We start from the raw sequence: 13880 nt of genomic DNA on the forward strand, positions 1-13880 counted from the left end.
TAACTTTACAGCAACATTAAGCGATAAAAGCGGATAAAGGAAACCTTGTCTGCTTGGATCGCTCGTGGAGGTGCGGAGAACAACAAAAATATTTAAAAAAATATTACACGCGCTCGCGGTAAGCACGAGGAGGGATACAACTCACGTGACTTCCGCCGATGCCTCCCTTCTGACCGCCCCGACACCTTGCGGTACACAGTTACGTCACAGTGCACTGGCGGGAACTTTGAATTGGGCCTCGTATTTCTATTTAAAAAAAAAAAAACTACGCACCTCTATAGTGAAAATTTTTTTCGTAATGCCCTGACATGCCACTTCAACGCTTAGCATGAAAAAAAGAAATTTTTTTTTTGGGCGTGTCAGAAGCCAGCCATGTCCGTAAGTCCGTCCACCGTCGTGTCACGAGCACGTGAGCACGTGCTCCCGTGCTCGTGTAGGAAAAAAAACAAACAAAAAAAAACGGATCTCCACGTGGTGAATGATGTTAATTGGGGCGACGCTCTGGTGGTGCTTGTCTGCGTAGACGGTGAGCCGCAGCATGCCGAGCCTTTTGTTCGTTTTCATCCATGACAGAAAGATAATGTGTGGTATGGAACGTGGTTATATACGCATTTGAGCATTTGACCGCAGCGTGACATGGATGAAAACGAACGAAAGGCTCGGCATGCTGCGGCTCAGCGTATGCAGAGACAAGCACCACCAGAGCTTCGCCCCAATCAACATCATTCACCACGTGGAGATGCGGTTGTTTCTTTTGTTTTTCATTCGGTGCCATATTGCCCCTATAAGACCTTCAGGCAAGTCCCAGGCGACCCTAAATCGCTTGCGCCACGTCTTTGTCTACAATGGTTGGTTTTATCTGCTTCATCATCTTTTCTCCTTGATAGGAGCCGATGGTTATGCCCCAATTCATGTGGTAATGTGGGCCAAAAGGGTATCATAGCTTTGTCAGCGGTCATCACCAAATCCACAATTCACGCAAAACCAATCGTCGCGATGAGTTGCCACGTGCCAGTTAGGCCTTTGTGTGTAAAAAGTCCAATGCTCCAGAGTCATTACTCTCGATGGAATCGATCGCGCCGGTCGTTATGCAACAACTGGGCAGGGTAGACAGATTCACTCAGGGCAGAAGGAACACACTCGCCTGAGCCTTGGTAGAACGATAAAGTGCGGTTTATCATGCCAATGGGAACAATTCTGCCCCGATGACTTGCGGAAAGATGAAATTCCACGTGAAGGCTGTCGACGGCAATCGACCATTTGAGCGGCGTGAGTGACGTTGCAGGTCAATTGGCTTCTAGTGGCAATGGTCTGCTGCTTAGCCTCAATCTTCGTTCTTTTAATGTTTAGAACGATATCAATAACTTGCTCAGAAGGAATGTTGCTTTCCAGGAGTAGCCGTTCTTGAATGTTAGTGGACACACCTCCAGCCGTGAACTGCCCCCTGATGTTATTGTACTGTTGAGGACCGAAGTTGGTCGGAACTGCCAAGTCCCGTAAGGCAGTCAAATAATCTGTCAATAATTCTTCGGGCTGTTGATAACACTGGCGGAACCGGTGACGCTCCAGGTCGATGTTTCACGACTTTTGAAGTGCGCGCTGAGAGTGTCGACAGCCTCTTGTTAGGTGTCTCTCGTCGGAGTTCTAGAAGCGACTGCCGGTGACGACGTTGCTGGCGACGGCACAGCGACAGCGCGGGAGGAAGGCAACTGGTTGAAGACCGGTTCACCCTCGACTTCCAGGCAGTGGCGGAGCAGGTATCGACGACATTCCGAGGACAGTGCGTGAGCACCCTATGCCCCCATGCAACATTTAAGGCCACGGTCCCACTGAATGTGGCAGTTTAGGTACTTTTTGGCAAGTCATAACTCATCTCCTTTTTAATACTGTTTTGTTGGATTGATGTCATTCGAAAGGCAATGCAATCCTCTTTTATTTGATATTATCTGTGTGTTGGTGTTTACTGTTCATGCGCATTTGTAGCGTTGCGAATATGATGGCGCGGACCCTCACTTGCTCCGCTAGTTCATGTTTTATGAACGATCCATTAAAGATAACGCGGTTCCAATATAGCAGTTTTGTTAAGATGATGTCGGAGCAGAATGTAACGATACACTTTTTTGGTATTTGCACTACTTTGTTTTTTTCATCCCTCCAAATATTGCCCTGAAATTGAAATTTTTCAGCACAAATGTTGTTTTTATGACAAGAGCTAGGACAATGAAATTAGCTACAGATGTAGTGCTTATAATCGGTAATATGCAGACAAAAGTTTCATGTTTTGTAAAATTTTTTTGTTTAGATATTTTATATCAAACGTAGCACTGTTTTGTGCTTCGAGTCCTGGTACTTCAAATGCCGCTGAGGAAATAATTAAACTATGATAAAATCTTTTACCACATTTAGAGTTCTATTGGTTGCCCAAGAGGTGGACGACGGCTTTTTTTCATTTTCAAAGTCATAACGCTCCAGGAGCCCTTCAAACCTACCTGTTTTTGACGCATATCTTTTTTGGACATCAAACAGATTTATTGGCGTCTAATAACATTTATTGTTTGGAATAGGTACTCATTGCGATGTCTTAGATTCTCAGAGTGATCTTGCTTTGGTTTTTAATAGGTGTAGAGATCAACTAATTTTAAGCTCAATTAAAACTGTTTGGGTGTTTTGTTGCGCTACCTGGCGGATAGCAGACAAACTGCTGATTTCTAACGTTCAAAAAAGTTCCGACGGCGGCGTTGGCGTCTGTATCATCATCAATCTCCGTGTCTTTTTACCTTCACATTTAAAAAATATATTTAAAGATTTAGTATCGATAAATGAATGGTTTAAGTACTGGGTCAGGTTAATAAATCTAAGACAAATAATTACATAAGCGTAGCGTGATATAATGTGTTCATTATTCGTTATGATTGAGATCAATAAACAATAAAGACGAAGAGGAAAATAATACACCCGAGTTCACTTCATGCCTAGAGTCACTAAATGAGCTCTAAAGTATCGGCACTCTGTTCCTCAAAATTGTTTTGGGCGCCGCCATTTTGGGTCTTGTTCAGAGCAAACGCAACTGCCGATCGTCATGATCCAAAAGTAAAAGAAGCTGATGCAATATTGCAATACCCTGTCGCGGGTTGTTTAAACATTTGTGGGTTACGGAAAAGCGTTTCCTGTGATTTTAGATAAAGCTTCAGATAACTGGCAACCATGATTTTAAGCCACAATATGGCCAAGTGTCGTTACTCTGAACCGTAGCTACTTTGCTGGCACAAGCGGGAACAATGAGGAAGAGGCAGGTGTCAAAAGGTAGTGGCTTGTGGAATCCACGGGGCTTACGTCATGGTCCCTCCAGGTATTACAAGCCTCTTTAACAAGAGCACGAATAGTGTCATTAAATAAGCTACGCTTCAGAGTAGCGACACTTGGCCATTTGTAGCTTAAAATCATGGTTGCCAGTTATTTGAAGCTTTATCTGAAATCAAAAGAAACGCTTTTCCGTCCTCCACTTTAAACAGTTTGCGACAAAGCAAAGCAAAATTACATGAGCTTCCTAACACCGAATCTAATGCTGAGGATGTTGCACTTTTGAATCATGACAATCGGCAGTTGCGCCTGCACTGCCCAAGCACGAAAATGGCGGCGTTCACAACACTGTCGGGGAAGAGAGTGCCGATTCTCTAAGCGCAGCTCATTTATTGGCTCTACTTCCCTCAAATCTTCTTTCCCCTGAGTGAAACTGAAACTAAATATGAATAGTACACTATTATTATACCTTATTTAGTTATAACCAACTACACATAAAGGGGTATCCACACGAAGGAGAACTCCGCGGACGGATGTCGTGACGTCAGCGACCCAGAAAACTCCGTCCTCGCGGCTCCACTCGACGCAGAACTCCGCGGACGGATGTCGTGACGTCAGCGACCCAGGAAACTCCGTTCTCGGCTTTATACTTTATACGCAGCCGAAATTACAAGCGCGAGCTCCCGGCTTTCAGCATCCCTGCCAAGCACGCGCTCTCATGCAGTGCAAGCGCTGTTCAGGGCCACATGCTCGCACTTGTAGCATCAGCTGCGTTTGGACTTAAGCTGAAACGAAGTGTAGCATCCACACGGACGGCGAAGAGTCACGAGGGATATCAGTGTTACCAGCCGGATTTAGCGGTCGCACTCTCAACAACAACGTTCGGAGCACGCTGAACAGAGCGCGAGCGCCGTAGTTTTAAGAACAGGAAAATGGAGGCGCAGATGAAGCGGCGGTATGCCGTTATGGCAGCAGCGCTGCTAGAAACGGACGACGACGACGTTCTACCCACTAAAAGAAGGTTCTGGGTGAAAGATTGGATGGAGAAGAAAGAACTTGGGATACAGAACCAATTGTACGAAGAGCTGCTAGAAAGCGACTCCATGGAATATCGAAGACTCCTTCGGGTGCCCCATGACATCTTCGTTGAACTACTGGCCCGCGTCCGTCCACGAATACAGAGGCAAACGACGAACATGAGGCGTCCTGTGAGCGCGAAGACCCGTCTCCAGCTGACACGGCGATACTTGGCATCTGGTGAGTACGTGCTTGTTAAAATCAGTCACCAATTTTCTTTGTGCTGCTGCGATTATACTGAGAAGGAACCGAGAACCGATTAAGTTGAAAAAGAAACAGTCAATTAGGATCCTTCAAAGCTGGCGTGTCTAGCTTACCTCCAGCAGCGACCAAAAATAGCAGTTGTCCATAGGGTATCAAAGCATTTATCTGTCGTCAAAAAATGAAGATGTATCCGTGTCATTTTGGACACAAATTTTTCATTAGCTATAACAATTAGAAGAGCATTATTTTTTATATTTATTTTAGCTTTACTTATTCCTTACTCAGGCTATCATTCGGAGCTTGAATGTTCATTGTTGAGTGATGGGTGCTTGTGCAACATCCATAAGTTAGAGGTCATATCCTGTTACCCAATAATTTTCCCGATATAAAGATAAATGCAGTTGCAATTAGAGCTTCTTTAGCGTTAGCCAGATTGCGCAATATTTTTTATTTGTTTTTTGTTTTTTAGGGGAATCCCATCACTCCCTGAGCCGACAGTTTCGCGTCGGCCACAGCGTTGTGAATGGCATAATTCACAGCACGTGCGCTGTGATCTACGACATGCTGAAGGACGAAGAACTGGCAGCACCCAAGTCGACGGACGCCTGGCTGCGGGTGGCTCAGCAGTTCAGCCACCGGTGGCAGTTCCCAAACTGTGTGGGTGGCATCGACGGGAAGCACGTTGCCATTATAAAACCTGCAAAGTCCGGAACTGTTTACTATAACTACAAAAAAACGTATAGTATCCTTCTTTTTGCACTTGTTGATGCAAGCTGCAAGTTCCTGTATGTCGATGTCGGGACGCCCGGCTCCAAGGGAGACGCTGCCATCTGGCAAACCACCCCTCTTCAGAAGGCAGTCACAAACAGGAGTTCTGGGCTACCAGACCTGGTGGACATGAACACTTCGTCTGGGCTCCAGCTTCCACCTGTGATCGTGGGGGACGACGCGTTCCCTTTATCATCGAACTTGATGAAACCCTTCGGCGGAAACAGCCTAACACCTGAACAGAAGATCTTCAACTACCGGTGAGTTTTATTAAAAATCGTTAACCACATACCTCTTAAATAAATGTTGCCTGAACCCGCTTGGCAGAGTATGGTGTGACCGTCTTCATGGCGTCGAGGTAATGTTTTGGCCTCCGGAGTACTAAGACGATGGTTTGAACTATTGTTGGTCTCTTCCCCGAAAAGTCTTTGGGGTACACGTGTCGCTCATATCCTCAGTTGCTTTGCGACGTAGAACCCATATTTTTTTCAGTATGGTTAAATTTTCGCGTACTGCAGTTTTATGGATTTCAAACGCACAATAAAACAAGGTGCAAGAAACACGCAAGTAGGCACAACGAACAATGACGTACCCTTGTCTCGTTTATCAATAATGATATTCGCCTTGACTACACGTCTTCCTGTTTCTGCGGGATAAGTGAAAGGAATGAAATCAGCTTGGTTGCACATACTCGTGCATACCCAACGTCTTGTCTGTGATACATTGAAGTTTTCAGTGCACAAATTTGACTCTAAGGTACAATTTTGATGCAAATGACTGCAATTTTGTTTTATTTATTTATTTCAGGTTGTCCCGAGCGCGGCGTGTGACCGAAAATGCGTTCGGTATTCTGGCTCATAGGTTTCGGTTCCTCTTAACCACTGTGCATGCTAGACCAGAGAGAGTGCGCACGATGGTACAAGCAGCGTGTGTTTTGCACAATCTCCTGAAGGGACATCCCGACCAACTCGAACAACCCAGGACAAGCAAAGAGCCTGGAAAGAAGCCAACTTTCTTCAGCCTCAGGCCGTCGAAAGCTCGCCCCGGAGCCCTCGCTGTAGCTGTCCGAGAGAGGCTCTGCAACTATTTCAGTGGAGAAGGTGCCGTGCCTTGGCAGAACAAAGAAGCAGGCGTTGACATCAGTCACCTTAGGAAGCAGGCGACCGTGTCGGTGCCTCCAGGCATTTAACACCCTGTGAAACGTTGCCTTGCGCAGCTCTACGAAGGACTGCAGTTCAACATCATTCTTCCTTTTTTGTTGTACTATCGGGGAAAAATGAAATACGAACAGAGGAGCGCGTGGCTCTCGGTACAGGCTGCGCCACCTGGAAGTGAGCCTAGGGACAAGGGTGTGTGGCCTACTCCGATGTGTGTGCGCCCTTCGATCCGCACTCCCCTAGCTTCGGCATTGCACCGCTTGGTGCCTTGAAGGCTATCACCGCTATCGTTGCTCGCTCGACGCGTGCGGCGCGAGGAAGCTCGCCGCTACTAGCATGCTAAAGCGCGCGCTGGCTGAGCGCGCGCGCAAGCTGCTACTAGCGGCGAGCTTCCTCGCGGCGCACGTGTCGAGTGAGCATCAATAGCGGTGATAGCTTTCAGCGCACTAGAGGTGCAATCTCTCAATGCCTAAGCTTGGGAAGCACCGAGCAAAGGGCGTATACTCATCGGAGTAGGCCACACACCCTCGCCCCTAGGCTCACTTCAAGGCGGCGCAACCTGTACCGCGAGCGACGCGTTTTTCTGTTTGTATTTTATTTTTCCCCAATAATACATGCTACATTTTTTCTGAAAAACACGGAATCACTTTTCGGACTGAAGTTTTTATGTGTGCTACCATGGAGCAGAACGAAAAGCTAAAATCATTTGTTCGTCGAAGTTTGTTTACGTGCCAAACTTCTGTGTGTTCGAGGCGAACATATCAAAGCGAAACATTAGCAATACTTAAAATCGACCCGATGCAGAGGGGGTCAGCAGCTTCCAACTTGCTGCAAGCTCTCTGGTAATATCTGCAATAATAACTTACATTTAAACGTAAGGATCTAAGAACTGCGATGTTATGTCATGTAAAGGGTATTACTCCAGAACAATTGCTTGCAATGCGATGGAAAAATTCAGACGAGTACTTTGAGACACGTTTAATCCAAGTGTGCAGCGATTGCAGACAAGACCGATATCTGGCATCTAGCCCTCGCTGCCAGAGACATCGACCGTAAATATTCGGCCACCACCATGCCAAACGCAGCACTGTCATCTGCTGCTGGTGGTGGTGCTTCCATGCACTCTGTTAGCCTTGTAAGGGCTGCCGTCCTCTGTTCCATGAGGGACAGTTCTGCCCCGTGCACCCTCCTTTTTTTGGGAGATGCAGACGCCGATTCTTTTCCTGTCAAGGAGGGGCCTGCCCCGGAGGCGGCTCCAGGACTCGGTTCTGGGCTCTGTGCTGGGCTGAGCACATCTTCCGGGCTCCTCTCGTCAGAATCCTGCAGCCGCATGTTAACACAGTTGCTAGAAACCCGCACATTATTGTGTCATAAATACAGCTGTGTCTTTAACAATGACCGCGGGGGGACTGTGAAGCCTGTCATATAAAATATATTTTGATAAAGGTGCAAATTTCCAACTGTTTTGTCACCTCCTCCATGGTTTTCTTTTTTCTGGTACCCGCCTGTACGGTAAGGCGTACAGGTATAATAACAAAAGTACAAGGCAGCAAAGAAAAAGCATTTCTTTCCACTTGAGGACACTGTACGGTAAGGCGTACAGGTATAATAACAAAAGTACAAGGCAGCAAAGAAAAAGCATTTCTTCCCACTTGAGGACATTGACATTGTAATAAGGCTAGAAGCTAGTTACTCTTTGACTCACCAAACTATAGAGAGAGGTAAAAAAAAAGAACATCTAAAAATAACTGCTTGACTGTAATCATGAGGTTGAAATGTTTCGTGTTTATCCATTTGAGCATTCATCTCTGGTTTTAGTATGTAAAATGTTCCTTGCTCTTATTTACGTGCCACCGCAGTCATGCATGATTGGAAAATTTCGCATGCACAAACACATATAGCACACATACCCTGCCCAGAGGAGCTCCTGCAAAGTCGAAGCTGGACATCCCCATCCCTGCTCGAGTTGTCGCTCCATCGAGGAAGCGCATGGCCGAAAAGAACTTCCATTTTCCGCTGTAGGCTTCGTCAGCTGCCTGGCCACTTTTTGTTTTCAAAATCTTTCTTTCGTCTCGGTACGTTCTTCTTTTATTTTGAAGAAATCCTTTCAAAAAATTTGTTCACAAAAAAAAAAAAAAGAAAACCGTCAGAGCTGGGCAAGCACAAGCCACACTACTTCTGTGAAAGCTGTGACTTTTGCAATTTGATTAAATGTATAACCTTATAATTAATACGTAACTTTAGCGAAATATGCCTGCTCGGGCTCCTTCGCTACCGGTGAGAGCGCCTGGATTGAAAACTCGCACTGCAGAACCGCAGGCATACCTAGGGTCCCCTGCGCACAGTTGCGTTTGAGTGCGTTTGACTGCGTTGCGGCTGCGAGAAACCAGGGCATCCCTGCTTCTTAAAGCTATTCCTTAAACAGAACAATCTCACCAGCCAGTTTGACAACGCCTTCACTGTCGCAATGCATCGAGGGAACTTTAGTCTTTCTTCATGTGCGACAAGCTCCCTGGTGCTCTGCGCGTGTAGAGCACGAGACGGCACGAACCGCCTCGTGCACTCTAGCCTGCCTCCTGTGAACTAAAGTTATGGCGGTGTCACGCACGCGCTGACCACTTGGTGAGATCGGTATTCCACGCCTCATACGAAGCACAGATGTGCTGGTTACTCGCTTTAGTGTCTGGACGCAACGCAGTCGAACGCAAATGTGTGTAGGGGCCTTTATCCGCACGCTCTCGTGATGTGATTTGACTACATTCAAGCGTCTTGTGAGATTGTGATAGTGAATCGTCAGCAGCCGCAGAGCGCATTTATCCACTGAACAAAGACGTCACTCACCCACTGTGTATAGTGCAAATTGCGGGAACCGTGCGAACATCTCTTCGGCAATTTTCTCCCATATTGACGTCTTGAGGTTGGTCTTTGAATACAGTTCGCTGCTCATGTCCCACAGTGCAGGGGACTCGTCAACGAGAGAAATTAAAAAAAACGAGGCGTCGTCATTAAACTTTGCCATTCTACCACCGCACTGCAACAACAATAATGGAGGAGGCGATTTCGAAAAGCGCGTGAAGAACACTGTGGCCCTCGTGGCCAGACGAAGCAAAAGATTATCGCTAAAAGCATCTAAATGCAAACTACTCCGCGGCCGACCTGCGTAGCTCTCGTGCTGACAGAACAAACCCTCCGTGCCTCCGCCACGGAGGAGGATGGCGCCGCGAGGCGTCAAAAAAGGATGAGGTGTATCTCACGTGATGCGCGATCCGCGGATGAAAGTGGCGGATTTCTCCTTCGTGTGGATACCCCACCTCCGCTGTGGAGAAGGACGGCGCCGCGAGGAGTCAAAAAGGAATGACATATATGCCACGTGATGCGCGATCCGCGGAGGAAAGTGGCGGGTTTCTCCTTCGTGTGGATACCCCTTAATGAGAGGAGGAAGCGGCCGGGTAGGAAAAACGCGGGTTTTATGTGCAACCGTTCTTACCGTCTCAAAAGAAAGAACGCGCGAGCTGGCGCTGGTTTAAAAAAATACGATCCAAAGAAAAGTTGCGACATGCTGTGTTCTTTGTGATTGTGCGTCTAATTGCAAATTGTTGTGGGTATGTTTATACAGCCGGAAGTTAGTCTGCCTTAGTGGGCGTCTGGTGTCTCAGCTGTAGATGAACAATTTAGCCACTGCGGTACAACCAGGTACAACCGCAAACCTGGGGTCTTTACGATACACGACCGCACGCCGGTACGATGCTCTTCCAGATCAAAACGGGCAGGGGCGGGGTGGGTTCTGTAGTGCGAGCTTTCGTTCATGTTGTACCGCAGAGAAGGCTAGAAGCACAAGCTGATTAACATACGAGAGCTTGTGCCGCCGAGATGTGCCGTAGAGCAACCCTATTGAAAATTCTCATTTGTATGAGAAATTTCTGTGTCCAATAAACACATATGAATCATACAAGATATATAAGAACATAAAAGAACCGTATAGGAACCATATAGGAACAATATGAGAATTATATAAGATGTATGAGAACATACAAGCATCATATAAGAAACTAGCGGGAAGTTTCTCATAAGTTTCTTATGGGGTTCCTGTATATATTATATAATTCTTATATAGTTCTCCTTTAATTCTTATATGATTCTTATATGTTCTTATATATCTTGTATGATTCATATATGTTTATTGCACACAAGAAATTTCTCATACAAATGATTTTTTTTTACTATGGAAGGAGCTCGCGCTTGTACCTTTTAATGCGGTACATCATAAAGCGAAAGAGAGTAGAGACCAGGGTGTAAGATAGACAGGTGGGGAAACGAGAGCCAAATGAGCGACCGGATTGTGTCCCCCTCGGGTTTCTCTTTTTCTGTGGCGCCATTTATGTGGAGCGCCGCAAACTCTCACTCCAAGTGGGCGACCGGTGGCGACCGGCTAAACTGATGGAGATGATTTCTCGTGGATTTTCAATGAAGGAATGTCGTGCTCTCGGTTTATTTTGCGTACTCTCCCATTAAGCTCCATGCAAATTCGATTCCATTTTTTTTCCTCTCGCCGCAGCGCCATCTGTCGCAAATCGGGCGTACCCTCAAGCAGACGAGTACACAATCCGGTCACGGCTCTGCGGTAGGGCTCTATGGGCCATTTCCCCACCTGTCTATATTACACCCTGGTAGAGACCATGCACTCGGCCACCGACCCCCCTCCCCCTTCGTGCGTCTAATTTATATACAGGTATAACTATTTGAAGATCGACGATGGACGTCGGTCGTCTCGAGGTAATGTAACGTAATAACATTATATAAATAATAAACTTGTTGAAGGACTGAACGACTCAGTTTTTTTAATTCTTGGATTGTAATAAAGTGGTAGCCTATTGGACTTACTCTTGATGAAGAGCAATATGAGGTGACGAGGTAATGATTAAATGATGAGGCTCTATAAGGACGACGACATTAGTGGGCGTCGAACCACAACCTACATTGCCAGACTTGGTTCAAGTATCGTGTACCCAAAGACCTTTCTTCACCCGCAATCGAATATGGTAGAATCAATGACGATGCCCCTTTACAACTGTATTCGGAACAGGAAAACTGCACTGTGCAGAAGTGCGGCTTATTCGTTAATATGAGAGACGGATTTCTAGCAGCACTCCCTGATTGACTGCTTGGAACAAATGGATTCGTTGACTAAAAGTGTCCCCGTTCCAAAAGATTCTTGAAGCCTGCTGAAACCGGAAAGGAGTATGGGGCGAAAAATAAGAAAAATGAGCCTGGTGTGAAAGGTCCACATTACCACTATAGCTTCTACTACCAAATACAAGGGTAGTTACACAATACACACAGAAAGTTTTGTGATTTCTTTATTTTTACACTGAAGGGCATTGATATCCAACGTATTCAGAGGGATGACACCTTCTGGTCACCCAACAAAGAGCCTTTTCTACTCAAGTATTACATAGAAGCCCCGCCTTCCGTTGAAATCCCTCAGGTAGACGAGTTGTCCGACCGAATAAACTGCCATTACTCCCGATGTAAGAATCTCTCGACCTTCGTTCGTAGGCCATAGTATCATGAAATCGAGGGGTGAGGCTCTTTGTCCGCCGAACATTGCTTCGGCGGGTGTTTTTACCATGTAAGATGAGACCGTCGCGTGTTGCTGGAACAAGAACCTGGCGATTCTTTACTGAACTGCTTTTTCCGTAAGTTTCAAGAGGGCTTTCTTCGTTTCGCACACCATCTGTTCTGCTTGCCCGTTGATTGGAGGATGGTATGGTGCACTAAGGTGATCCCTGATGCCGGTTTTCTTTTTTTTTTTTCAAAAACTTTTTTTTATTTTATTTGAAGCAAGATTTGGCGCGTTATCAGAGAAAAGTGTTTTCGGTAGGGCAGAAGTAGGAAAAACAGAGCGTAGAACGTCAATGACGCGTTTGGACGTCGTGGCAGGCATCGTGTAAACTTCCAACCACTTAGAGTACGCATCGACAATGACTCCGCATATGCGGATACGTTTCGCCACCAACCGACTGATTAATGGATCGTTTTCAATTACTGTTTATGATGGCGCTGGACTCGAGGAAGACTTCGAGTCTTTCCACAAAGTTAGTCCAGGTGCCAGCACTTTTGTCGGAAGCGGTAAGTGTTCGAAAAATCGACAACGTCGGTAGCCACGTGCTGTGCTTGATACAGGACGCTAACCATTCGCTGAGAAAAAACTTGCTTGTTCGTCTGCCACGAGTCATTCGATATCAGGTCGTCACCGCTACTCCATCTCCCGACAAAACAGGTCTTCATTGTCCGCATGTCCATAGTTAGCAATGACGTAAACTTATAAATTCCCGAACGCTCATAACTTGCCGTCGCTAAACGCCGTTCTTTCATAGCCTCTTCATTGCAAATAAACGTCTTCCTATTTATTCTGATGGTTTTTATCATCTTCCTCCTAAGCTGTACTTACAACATTATGTGTGTCGGTACTTCCGAAAATATTGAAGCGGCGTTTGTTTTCGGGGAACCTCCTATAATGTAACAACCTTTGCAACATCTTCCGGATCCCGTGAAACACAATATTTTGTGACGTCACTTTTCAGTCGTCATTATGATGGTGAGGTAAGTACCGTAAATCGCGAAGCAGTTTACCTGACGTCCGCTTCCACTGGTATTTTGGAAGATTGAGTCTAATGAGCGTGCATTCCTGCAGAAGAAATTTTCATTGATAGAATATTGACACGTCAATCAACATTTGATTCCTTCTTGGTAAGATTTATTGCGAAAACCCGTGCCAACCGCCGAACCGCATTTATACCCAGCCTGACATTCTCGCATACAGGGGTGCTATGTTGCGCTTTATGCACTCCCTGGAGACTAGGGAGAAGGAAGTGACGTCAACAATACAGCAAATGCTGATTGGATGTTGACAGAAGAAAACAAAATCAACATCCAATCTGCATTTGCTGCGTTGTTGACGTCACTTCTCTCTCCCTAGTCTCCTGGGAGTGCAAAAAGCGCAACATAGCCCCCCAGGAGTTTGCTAAACCACGCTACTTTGGCCAGCTGAGCTCAGCTGGCAGCGGCGCCAGCAAGGCCACGAGGGGAACGTGATGGTGCTCGAGCCATCCCACCGTGAACCAATGTTTCGGCCACCCCACGGGTGCGTGTCGGCATCTATTGGTTGAACTAAAGCTTTGTTGAAGATGGCTGCCGTGGGACCGCAGCCTTAAAGAGCGAAATCCATCGCTCCCAGGGAATTTTCGACTTCCCTGGTTTACTCGAGAAGTATTGAGGAGGTTTGAAGCCGAATCCGCCGTCCATTCCGTCGTCAAAAGAATGTGGAGTCCTCGTGTGGACCCGGCACGTCGGGAATGAATGTACAGTCACGTG

The sequence above is a fragment of the Ixodes scapularis genome, unplaced genomic scaffold (assembly GCF_016920785.2).
Source record: "Ixodes scapularis isolate PalLabHiFi unplaced genomic scaffold, ASM1692078v2 PGA_scaffold6__148_contigs__length_123643588, whole genome shotgun sequence".
In the NCBI taxonomy this organism is placed as follows: domain Eukaryota; kingdom Metazoa; phylum Arthropoda; class Arachnida; order Ixodida; family Ixodidae; genus Ixodes; species Ixodes scapularis.